This window comes from Cupressus sempervirens, chromosome 4 (genome assembly GCF_028749045.1).
Source record: "Cupressus sempervirens isolate cs-2001-9-10 chromosome 4, ASM2874904v1, whole genome shotgun sequence".
NCBI classification, from domain to species: domain Eukaryota; kingdom Viridiplantae; phylum Streptophyta; class Pinopsida; order Cupressales; family Cupressaceae; genus Cupressus; species Cupressus sempervirens.
Genome location: NC_143121.1, coordinates 24698386 through 24711550, shown reverse-complemented (window position 1 = coordinate 24711550; position 13165 = coordinate 24698386).

Here is a 13165-nt window from a genome sequence, read left to right as displayed (position 1 = left end):
GTATGCTTGAATCTTATGAATGTTCAAATTACTACTTGGTTGTTGTAGTGGTAGATATATTTTTCTTTTAATTGGATCATTGAACTTTTTAGTTAGAATAAAATTATCTCTATGATTTCTCCATATATTTATAATTAAATGTAGTATATAATTTATCTCAACTATGATAGGTTATTTCAATTTAGTTTTATAGGATCTCTTCTTCGGAAGCTTCTCATATTGCTCCTTTTGACACAAAATGTTAGGTATATAATTTATTAAAGTGCATTTTGAATTTGTAGATTCAAAAATTAATTATCTTTACTTTTATTTTTTTCATATTTCTTTAAGTTGGTTTTTAAATATACAATTTTTAATTTTTTTTACAAAGGTGACAAAGCTACTTGATATATATAATTTATATATATATACAAAGCTACGTATATATGTATATATTTATATATATATATATATATATATATACATATATAGGTATATATATATGTATATATGTATATATATGTGTATATATATGTGTGTGTATGTATATATATGTATCTATATGTATATATATGTATATATATGTGTATCTATATGTATATATATGTATATATATGTGTATATATATATATATGTATGTATGTATGTATGTATATATATATATGTATATACATATACATATGTATATGTATATACATATATATATGTATATATATAGATATATATATGTGTACATATATACACACACACACATATATATACATACATACATATATATAGATATATATATGTACATATATATATATACATATATATACATAAATATATATATACACATATATATATAGATACATACATAGATATATATAGATATATATATATGTACATATATATACATATATATATATATATACACACACACACACATATATATACATAAATATACATACATATATATACATATACATATATATATATATATATATACACACACACACACACATATATACATATATATACATATATACATAAATATGTATATACACACATATATATACACATATATATACATACATACATATGGAAAAACCTTATATTTATATTAATATTAACTAGTTCAAAATAGCTCCTGAAGAAAAGAATCATAAAAGAAAAACTTTGGTAATTGCCTTATACAAAAAGGATGTAGAAGAAGAAATACTCCATCAAGATAGAATATCTATCAACAATAATGAATCTTGTCCTAGAGATTCTCAAATTAGGAATCTAGTGATTATAAAGAGTCCAAAACTCATATGAATACAATTCTTTGTTTGATGCCAAAGAGAAAAGCAAGACCCTAGCCAAAAACTATTATAAAAGTTACCATCACTGATCTTCATCCAAAACTCCAACTGAGACCATGATATTAGAAAGCCATCAAATGAAAGTGCAATCTAAGACCCTAACATGCATACAATATCTCAAAAGAACAAGTGAAATCCATAAAATAAAAAACATATGAAATCATAGAGAAGTTGTGATTTACAATCAAATAAAATATGAGAAAGACTCAACCCTATTCTAAACATATTATTTTGTCACAATATTAGCCAAGTTGGGGAGATCAAGGATGTAAAGTGGGGAAAATAAAGAGTTAATATAAACCCCATCAATACTCAAATTATCCAAACAATTATCTAAAAGATTGTCTTCTCTATAAGTATGCATGATGTAACATTCAAAGATTGAATTACGAAGAGACCATACTTGATGCAATGTATACTATATGGAACAATTATATACATGACATTTAATAAAAGCATTAATAATAATGGATGAATCCCCTTCAACATGCAAGTCAGACATAAAAAAGTGATTTTACAAGTTCCAAACCAAAAAGTAAGGCCAAGGCCTCAACTCTTTTATTAGTACTCTAAGGGAGAGAAGATGACTTTGCTGCAATCAGATGACCTTTAAAATCTATAATGACTATGCCATAGCAAGAGTTGCGTAGATTTCCTCTAGAGGCCCCATCAAAATTGAGTTTGAAATAACCCTCACTTGGAGGAATCCACTCGGTTTGTGATTGGATAAGAGGAATCTTGGATGGACACAATGGAGTAGGAAGATGAGGAAAAAGTAAATCCTTCCACCGATGAAAAACATAGCCATCCCAAGGAGAAAAAATATGATTACCCTTATATTTACTTACTAAAGCATTAACAAGCTCAACAATTGATCTCTCTAATATATAGTTCTATATTCACCTGGATGGAAATTATTTAATAATTAATTATACTAATTGTACATATATTAAGTGGGAAAAGGTTAGAATATTGATTATTTTCTATTATTTTAACAAAATAATCCAAATTAATTTAGATGGAGATTTGTTGTAAACTTTATTATTTTTAATTCATTTAGGTGGAGATTATATGATATTTAAGTAAAACTTATTATAGATTCATTTATATAAGATTAGTTGAAAATTGACAAGTAGTTGCTTTTTTTACTTTGAGAAGTATAATACCTTTTTGAATAAAGAAAATGCTCTGATAATTCATAAATTACACAATTACAAATTCATTTTACAACTTAATTAAATTATAACTAATTCTAAAGCATTACAACAACTAAATGACACTTGTTGGTATTTGTAATGGTTATTAATAATACTTTATTCACCCAATTGTATAATAATAATCATAGTGATTTGTTAATCAATTTGAGTTCTTCTTACATAGATTTGAAAGAAGTGTTGTGTTTTCAAGACAACTTTTGTGGATTAATTTAAATATATGTCAATTATTTGTTAGTAATTTTTAAATTTTTTTTAATACTGTTTAATTATTTAATCAATAAAATTAATAATCAACATTCAACAATAAAACAATTTTATCTTTCTCAAAATATTTAAACAATATTTTTTTACAAATTTATTTATTTATTTACCAATTATATCTAAATTGATAAGAATTAATTTTATTTTAAATTTTAAAATATAATACAAACTTATTATTTATTTACAAAGAAGTAGGAGCAGTGATCATTGGTGATTCTAGTTGCATTTTAAAGAGCTATCAGGGTTTTCAAAGACACCGACATGGAGGGAAATTTCCCAATTAGAAGGCCATTCAAATTGAAAAAAGACAAAAAAATAATACAATGCAAAATTATATGGGTCACTTTCTAGATTTTGTGATCTTTATACAAACTTTAGAGCAAGAGAGTTCCAATTAAGGGTACAACCTAATTCCTATGGATAACAGATGTTATAGAGAGAGCTACAAGGATTTTCTAGGAAGAATAATTATAGAAATTACTATTATAAATTTAATTCCTACGTAGAATTAATTTTCTCATGTACGCCATTAGATGTTTCTAGATTTTTAGGTTTAGGTATTTTGGTTGTGTCAATTGCAATACTTTCTAGAAATATGTGGATATTTTGTCTTATCAGCTAATTCTAGATATATGTAGAATATTGCACACTTGCCAATAAAAGAGCCACTATGAATTAATTTGAACAATCATGATGAATGAAATATAAACTATTTTTATTGTGCTAGAACACATTGTGTTTTGTGTTTCCATTTTCTTGTACCTCTGTCATCCATCAAATTGGTATTAGAGCAAGGTTAAAAAGAGGAGTGTGGAGGATTGCAGCAAAGAAAGGGATAGAAAGTCATATAAACCATTTCATTATGAGATCTATAGGTTTCTTTTTGCCCTATTTAGAGTTTGGTATATTTGTGTATTTTTTTTAATGAGTTTTTTTAGGCATGACTTTAGGGAGTTTTTAGCCTTCAATTCCAATGTTTTCTCAAAAGAATTATGATGATTGGTCCTTTAGAATGAAGCTTATATTTGATTCCTAGGAGTTATTAGATATAATCTTAAATGCATCTTATACTAAACCTTTAGATGAGTCTACTTTAGATGCCAATCAAAATAAAAAACTTGATGAAAATAGGCAAAAGTATAAAAAATCTTTTCAGATTATTGGACAAGCATTGGATGACTTAGTTTTTGTAAAAATTAAGCCAACAGTTACAGCCAAGCAAGCTTGGGACATTCTTGAGACTCCATATCAAGGTACAAGCAAGGTAATCATTGTTGAATTGCAAGCACTTAGAAGAGAATTTAGGAATTTAAAAATGAAGGATTATGATTGTATAGAGTGATTTTCAAATCATGTTATGAATGTGGTTAATCAAATAAGGATCAATGGTAATAAAATTCTCAATCAAAAGGTTGTATAGAAGATTTTAAGAAGTTTTCCTCCTAAATTGTATAATATTGTGGTTGCAATTAAAGAATCTAAGAATTTAGCAACATTATGTATAAATGAAGCATTTGGATCCTTATATAATCATCAAGATAGGTTGTGTTAGAATATATAGTCCACCAATATAACTAAGAGGGTGGGGGTGGGTGGGGGGATGGTGGGTGAATCGGTTATCCAACTATTATCACAATTATCAACCTTAAAAAAATTTAACCATATGAGTAATATAAATTGAAACCACAACAAGATGCTCATAGACAATAACACTAGATATGTTAACTAGGGAATCCCTTGATGAAAAAGAAAACCTCAATGGGATGGTACCCAAAAGATGATGTACTATACAAATATTCCTTGTTAGAGATGGACCCTATTAGGAGTCTATGAATACATTCATTACATATGATTCCCTATTAGGAGACTTTTTATCCCTATTAGGAGACTCGAACCCTGTTAGGAGTTGTTGAAACCTGACAAGATACTAAAAAATACAGAGGTTGGCCATACTTAGAAGCACTAGAGGAATAAGTTGTAACAGGGTTGACTACAAAGCTTAAAATAAGTTCATTACTGGGTGTTGAGAAAGCTAGTTTAAGCCAAGAAAATTCTTAGTTGGAGCTAAGCAAAAGGAAAATCTAGTAGGTGTCGAGTGAACTACAAGTGTTGAGTGAAGTTCAAGTGCTTAGAAAAGTAACAGGTGTCGAGCATCAAAAAAAATATTAGTAGGTGCCGAGTAAACTTTAGGTGTTGAGCATTAGTAAAATGTAGTTGATGTCGAGTAATATAGTATATGCTAAACACCAGTATTTCAATAGTGCTGAGCTATTGCATTATTGTAAATGTCAAAGATTTTCTAAATCTAAGCTGACAGAGTTGTTACCTTGAATTTTGTGAACTAGTTGGAGGATAAGGATGATGAGATGGTGGAACAAAATTCTATATAAAACATTTTTGGGTGAATTCAAGAGGATTTTTCATGAAGTCTCTAGAAGAAAAAAATGTGGGTTAGATTTAATGAATCCCACCTAGTCCATTTGAACCAAAATTAAAGGATGGAAGAATCAAGTAGGAAAAGAAATTCTAGGACTTCTATTTAAGGAGTCATAGACCAAGAAGTTAAAGCTGCTAGAGTGCCAAATTATGAAGTGATTAGAAGGGTCTTAAGGAGAAGGCATCTAGGAGAGGGAAGTATAGAGCATAGAGGTTCTACTTTGATAAAGTGGTTAGAGAGAGATGATTGCACTGGTATATTGAGCATGAAGACTCAAGGAGACAAAGCTTGAAAGTAGGGCAAGCTGTCAAAATTGTGGAAGACTGAAACCTAGGCAATGTGAAGAGTTGAAGAAGTGATCTGAGATTTGCAAGTTAAGTTGTATGTTGTAATCAGATCAAAGATTTTCTAATACTCTCTAGAAATTGTATTAGATATGGAAATCCTATGGAATTAGGTTGGTTTAATAGCCATTTGTAAATCCTTTTTAATAAGGTGCTATTCTAAGTGAATGTTTTAAAGTCCTCTAACCAGACCCACTTCTAACAGGGTGGATAAATCCTTTAACTAGGTCACATTTAATAGTATGTTGTAAGCCTTTAACAGGGTAGGCATTTCACATGGCATCACTTCGGAAGAGTGATAATTGAGTAGCATGTTACTGGTGGTTTTTCCCAAATTGGGTTTCCACGTAAATCAATGTTTTATGTGTTGATCTTTTATGTGTTATCCTTGCATGTTGATTTATAATAACTTGTTGAATAGGAATGTTTGAAGCTTGGATGAATGAATGGTTGAATGAGCTCACTATACTTAGTGAGAAATTTTGAAATAGGACATTTGGACCTTGAATAACTGATTCACACCACCCCCCCTCCCTCTTAGTTATTCTAAAGTATTTGTAACAAAAATGTCTCCCCCTTTAGCATCTAGGAAAAAGGTAAATGCACCTACGAATCCCCCTTCAGAGGAAGCATCCATCCCAACTTAGGTTATAGAGGATAAAGTTTTAATTCTCCTCTTGAAAAGATGTACCAAAAATGCTTTCTTTTCTAAAATATACCTTCATCTAGGAAAAAACTATCTAGCTGATATAAAAGTGACTCAAGTGATTTGTTTAGTTTTACTTATAAAGTGGATTTACCTATTTGACTATGCCTATACTATGTTGACTACAAATAGAGCTATGACACCATCTAGAATCTATATAGATCTAGGTACTTGGCCCTATCTATTTGATTTTTTTCCTATACCTTCATCCTAGAGAAACCTATCCATCTCTTCTCTATGATGAATTATAGGTTCTTTCCACCCCAAATTTGACTCAATATAGTTTATAATCGATAATACTCTTTGTAGTTGGATGGATGATCTATCCCCTCTATATGCATATGAGATTAGAATAGAGGACCTTAATGAAATGCATAGATGGAGTGAGGACCCCTTTCTAGAGTTAGAGTTTAATCAATTATATATAGATATTGTGATGGCCTACTAGATATATAGTAGTAGGATGAGATAACTTAACCAATAGGGAGAGGGAGTAGGGCTTGATTGATATCTATATGTATTATACATTCTTGGAAGATACCGATTACATAAATATCTAGATAGTGGATAGTTGGCTGCCTTCCACTAGTCCAATGTTTTTCTATTGGTCCTACCATCATTAATTTTCCATAGTTCAAGGGGTCGTCCATATTAGATAATTCCTCATCTTTTAGTCAAGAATCTCTAAATGAAAAGCATAGAAAAGAATCAAATGTGGGTATGGATGGCTCCACCATTTCTATGTAGATAGGGGTTCATATTCCTTCCTTTAGATATGAAGGTGGTTCTGAAAAAATATGAAGACAAATGTAGAGAAAAATAAGGAAGAATGTAGAGATGAATGATAGATCAATACCCGACAATTAGTTATTAGGAACGTTGTTCTATATCCATCAATAAGAGTTATTGGAGAAGAATAAATGTGCAATCTAATAGATCTCACAACTTTTCTTCTATGTTAGCTAATAATGGAAGAACATGAGAGAGAATGATGCTTCAAGACCTACATTCACTTTGCATTTATAATGGTGGGGTCCTTCCTATCTCTATATGTTGATTATCTTGATAGATCATTCATGTATGTTCTCCACCAATAAATAGACCAAGAGGAATAGGTCATCTATAGATACATTTAACCAACAAACAGAGATTGCTCACCCATCCTGCATCTATAGTTTGTAGTAGAGACTCAATAATATAGATAAGGGAGATATCATGTATAGATAGATACAGTTAACCTGAATCAACTCCCCATCTTATAGGAAGGGAGAGGAGTGGAGTTTACCTCTCTCCTACTCCCACCCACCTCGAGTTTCATTCCCCACCTATCCCACCTATTCATTCTAGGATTCTTCTATTCTATGAGTCCTAAAATGTAGATCATAGATAAAAGAGCTATAGCCCCCCTAATTTCCCCTCCCATATAGACTCCAAGAATTCTAGTTTTAGGAGGTAGACACGTTTATAAGGGGATCTAAGTAATACTCTTTCCCCACCATCCCCACAAAACCATCTCTTATTATAGTTTAGTTTAGAAAGCTTTGCTAAAAAACATGTTCTTAGGGTTGGGGAATAATCCAAACTAAACTATTCTATGCCATGACCTCATTAGATTACCATTGTAGAAATTACAATTGGGTGGGTTGAACTTCATGCCTGAGCTATTAATATGGTCATAATAGGGCCCAAGCCTAGTTATATAGGTAAGGTGCACCCCTTTGTGAACCTGCTTCAAATCTTTAGGGACCTATTCTTTACTATTATAGTGGTTTGAAGGTCAGGGTGCAAATATTCCTTCTAGGTTAAATAGGGAGACTAGATAACCAAAATGAGTGTCAAAAGAAAAATTGAGAGATTCTAACTTATTCACATAATAAAAAAGTGCAATCAAAACAATTAAGTTAAATAAATTGACATACATCAAGAAGCAAAAATAAGAAGCAAAAAAGTAGTAAGGTGGAAAGCTTTTCAAATTTTCCACTCTCGGCCTAAAACTCAATTTGATGCCTTCCTAGTCTTCAAGTGGATGGTTCGCTCCCCACTAGAGATGGCTTGTGAGTGTTTCGATCTAGAATTAGTTTTGTTCGCTAAGTTCCATAATGCTTGTGTACTACATCAAGTGGTAAATCCTAGCCTCATAGAACCATATGCCATTCCTAATGTCTATGCCTATTTATGTCCCCAACCTCTAGGGGCCACTACGATGGCTATGGACAAGGCTATGACCCCAAAGTCAAATTGTCTAGGGTTTATCATTATATCCAAGATTACTATGGACTTTGGAGAGAAACTAACCTTTTCTGTAGGGTCAATAGAACCACATATCTCACTTCCAGACTTTGTGGTTGATTTGATTTCGTTAGGTCTTTCCTTGATCCTTGTTGGAAATTCGGTCTTGTTTTGACCTATGGTAGATATGGTGAGAAAATGGTGCTCTATTAGGTGAAATCTCTTAGGTTTGATGTCCATGTCCATGATGGAAGGCTTCTTTAATTTTTAGCTCCAATACTAAAATGGACTGTGATTCGATCATGGCAAGATCCTAGAACTTTGGAAAACACCTTTAGATGATTGCAAAATGGAAACTATAATTTAACCCTGAGCGTGACCTCTACATATCTGCACCAATCTAGATAAGGTTACCCAGAATCACCTTGGAATGTTGGGATGAGCAAGAATTTAGATGACTTGGAAACACCTGTGGAAAGTTCGTTAAAATGGATATAACAAATAGCACCAAAACCAAGCTAGGATTTTCTAGGTTTTGTGTGAATGTGGGTATGAATAAACCATTGTTGACCATGGTGGATCTGATCTCTAAATGGGGTATTTGGTAAAAATCATTAGTTTATGAGAATGATGCTCCCTTCTACCAATGATGCAACATGTTTGGACATTATATAATGGAATGCAAGTAGGGCTAGAAACTCAAGAACATAGGTACCTCATCATGTGTCATGGTGATAGAAACCTCAAATACTATTGAAATGGCTAACCAGACCAAATGTCATGAGAGCATGGAACTGGTAAGATTGATGGAAAAAAGTGTGGAAGAATTTCATGATATGAACAATTTTTTTAGTAAGGATAGAGATAAGGTGACAACCCCTATGAAGGAGGATGTTCAAGGCCCATAAGCTAAGGAGATCATATGTGGTAAAACTAATAAAAAAGAAACAACTAAGCAAGAGGATGGGGAGATTTTTGAAGTGAAATCCATGCAACTAGATAATCTTGGAGGAGGAAAAATGAAATGGGTGATGGTGGATGGGTTTAAAGTTATTATCCCCAACAACATATCCCCAAATAAGGGAAATAACTTGCCATTCACACATGGAACCCTTGTGGTTTCACTCCTCGGTATTGTGGAAACACTATCGCCTACCTATGAAGTACCAAGTCTTGACTACCTAAGTAATGAAGTTGAATGGATGGTCTTGAAGAAAAAACCTAGAGGGGGATATAGGGTTAATGTTGGGTCAAGAATGAGGGTAGGGAGACCTCCAATTAGGAACATCCATCATAAGGAAACATAAAAGGATATAGCATAGGAGAGACAAAATCCCATAAGGAAATCCAACCACATAAGGGATGAAGATTATATCCTCAAATTTTAGAGAGATTAATAGTCCTTGCAAGAAGTATTAAATTAATCCAGAGGTCATTGAACTTAATACATATATGATTCTTTTATAGGAAATGAAAATGATAAATCATGTTTTCTCTAGAATGGTTACTTACATTTGACTAGGTGCCAAATTTTCTTATAGTAATGCTAATGGTGCTTTTGGTGGCATTACAACACTATGGAACGTAGACATGGTGGTGGGCTTAGTGATCCTACTCAATACCCATTTTGTGGTCATGGGTTTCACATCCCAAGTTGGTAGCTAGATTTTTTTCAACTTCTATGTTCTGAACACTTGAAATGGTAGACTAGTTGTTTGGGATGAGACAACTAGAGTGGTTGATGCTATGAAATAATAAAACATACTATTGATGGGTGATTTTAATACACCACTTTATTCTTTAGAGAAAATGGGGGGCTTGGAGAACTTTTCTGAAAGTACACATGACTTGGAGGGTTTCCTTAGGAGGAATGACTTGATTGATACTAATCTCCAAGGTCCTACTTTGACTTGTTCAAACAATAGATTGTGGTAAAATTTAATTGAGGCTAGGTTTGATAGGGTCCTTATTTTAGTTGAACGAGAAATTTTCCAACATATATCCTTACTGAAGGATCTAATGACCACATTGGACCACTCTATGCTATATTTTTCATGGACACAGAGTCAACCTAACAAAAAAAGGCCCTTTAGATATGAAATCATGTGGCACTCACACCTAGAGTTTAGGGATTGTATTCCATGGTGGTCAAATAATTCGGTTGAATGAATGATTATGTTTTGTATTGCTAGAAAAATTGAAAGAATCCACAAAGAGGTTTGAGGATGGAGAAAATATTCATTTGGAAACATTTCCAAGGAAAAGAAGACTACTAAAAAGAAATTGGTATCTCTTCAAAATTATCTAGCACAAGGGTAATGCTAACACTATATAGTAGGAGGAGAAGGAATGTCAGGATAGGTGGAAGGCCCTCCTAAATTGAGAGAAAACCTTTTGAAAATCAATATCTAGGGTCTAGTGGTTGGGCGAGGATGACCAAAATATAACCTTCTTCCACAGATCATTGTCAAGGAGAAAAAAGAGAAACACCATAAACCTGCTAGTTGATGATAATGCTAAGGAGATAAAGGAAGTGGAGAGGATAGAAAAAAAGGCCAATAACTATTTCCAAGAAATCTACAAAGCCCTAGTAGTTTAGGTCAGTAGTAAGAAGGAAAATAATATTTTAAGGTCATTTAATTTGGTGGTGAATAACTAGATAAATGAGGCCATCAGTGGTAAGGTCAAGGAGGAGGAGGTAAGAAAGGAAGTGTTTAGTATTCAAATTAGTACAAAGCCTGAGGAGCCAATGGGTTTCCCTTGGCCTTTTAAAGGAATTTTGGGATATTGTTAACTATGATGTGGTTCGCATGGCTAATGACCTCATCAGAATTGGCAAACTATTGAAGGAACTGAACCAAACATTCAATGTTCTAGTTCCTAAGATGGATGACCCTAGACATCTAGAAAATTTTAGACCCATTAGTCTCTGCAACATGATCCCTAAAGTTCTAGCCAAGATAATGATTAACCGCATAAGGCCCCTTCTAGATAGATTTATAAGACCACACCAGAATGGTTTTGTGTCAAGGCAACGAATCCTTGATGTGGTCATAAGAACACATGAGGAAATTCACTCTATGGAAATGAGTAAGAACCTAGGTATGAGACTTAAACTTGATATTTCCAAGGATTATGATAAAGTTAGGAGGGGATTTCTTTTTCCTATCCTAAATAATTTAGGCTTGAATAAGAATTTTATTATAATTTTCAAGAGTGCTATGAACACCATCATGTTTCTAGTTCTTGTTAATGGGGCCCCTGTTAGATTCTTTTCTTCCTCCCAAGGTCTATGACAAGGTCACCCCCTATCACCTTTCCTATTCATCACTGTGGCAGAGGTGCTAAGTAGAATCTAGTGGCCATTGATAACTCTAGCAGAATAAAAGATGTAAAACTTGCATCCCCATGCCCACCACAAATTATCTAACAATTTTTTGATGACACCTTATTATTTGAAACCTCTTCAGTCAGTGAAGGTAGGAAATTGAGAGCTATTTTGAATTAGTATGCAATGGTTTTGGTACAATGCATAAACTATCAAAAAAGAAAAGTGTATTTTTTAAACATAGACACTAGTATGAGAGAAAAGGTGACCAAAATACTAGAATGCCAGGATATAATTCTCCTGGATACCTATCTTAGTCTCCCACTCACAATTAATTAGTACTAGAATGGCCTAGTTGAACACTTTTAGAGAAAGCTATCAAGATGGAAAGGAAAGATCTTTGTAGGGAAATCCAGTGTATTTTTGCTCCATCTTTAAACTCCCAAGTAGATATAGAGACATTATTAAAAAATTTAAAGAAATTTCTGATGGTCATGTTCTATAGAGAATTCTAGGATGGGCTTGGTGATGTGGGAAAAATTCTTCCAACCTAAAGCCCTTGGAGAGTTGAATATAAGGATGATAGGACATATGATATAGACCTTCCTAATTAGTCAATTGGAGATTGATGAACTCTTTGGGTAGTTTGTGGAACATTTTAAAGGCCAATTATCTTGGAGGGGACTTGTTCCATCACTTCCTATGTAACGGACACCCTTGGATGTCCCAAAAAACTAAACCAAATTGCTGAAAGGAATTATGTCAAACAGTTTGCATTCAACTTCTTAAAACCCCTTATAACTCCGAAAATCAAACGTTTATTTGTTTGTTGTGTTTCGTGCATGGAATTGGTATCATACAACATAAACAAGAAAGAAACTACAATAATATGCAAAGTGGAAATGACGGCTACTAATAAAATGTTATTTTCAAAATTCATAAAACCAAATACATGGCAGATTTATCAACTCACTAATTACTTCAGCAGTATTGACATAATATTCCAGCCCATGCTTCCGAACTTGCTGCTACAATAATTTGTCCTTGAATCAGTCCACTACCTTCATAATACCATTCCCTCAAAGCGGCATAAGCGTCGGACAAGTAGGGAAGAAGATATGAGCAAACTATCAAATCTGCCTATAGCCGGAAATGCAACTAAACTGCCTGATAATGAAGCCAATAAGAAAGAATTCCAAAGGCCAAACCCCAAGGGAATGACATCTAGAATGTTACAAGAGAGGATAGATGTCCTCAAATACCAAGAACAAAGCTGCAACTCACACACCAATTTCTTCTCATATTCAACCTGCCTAAT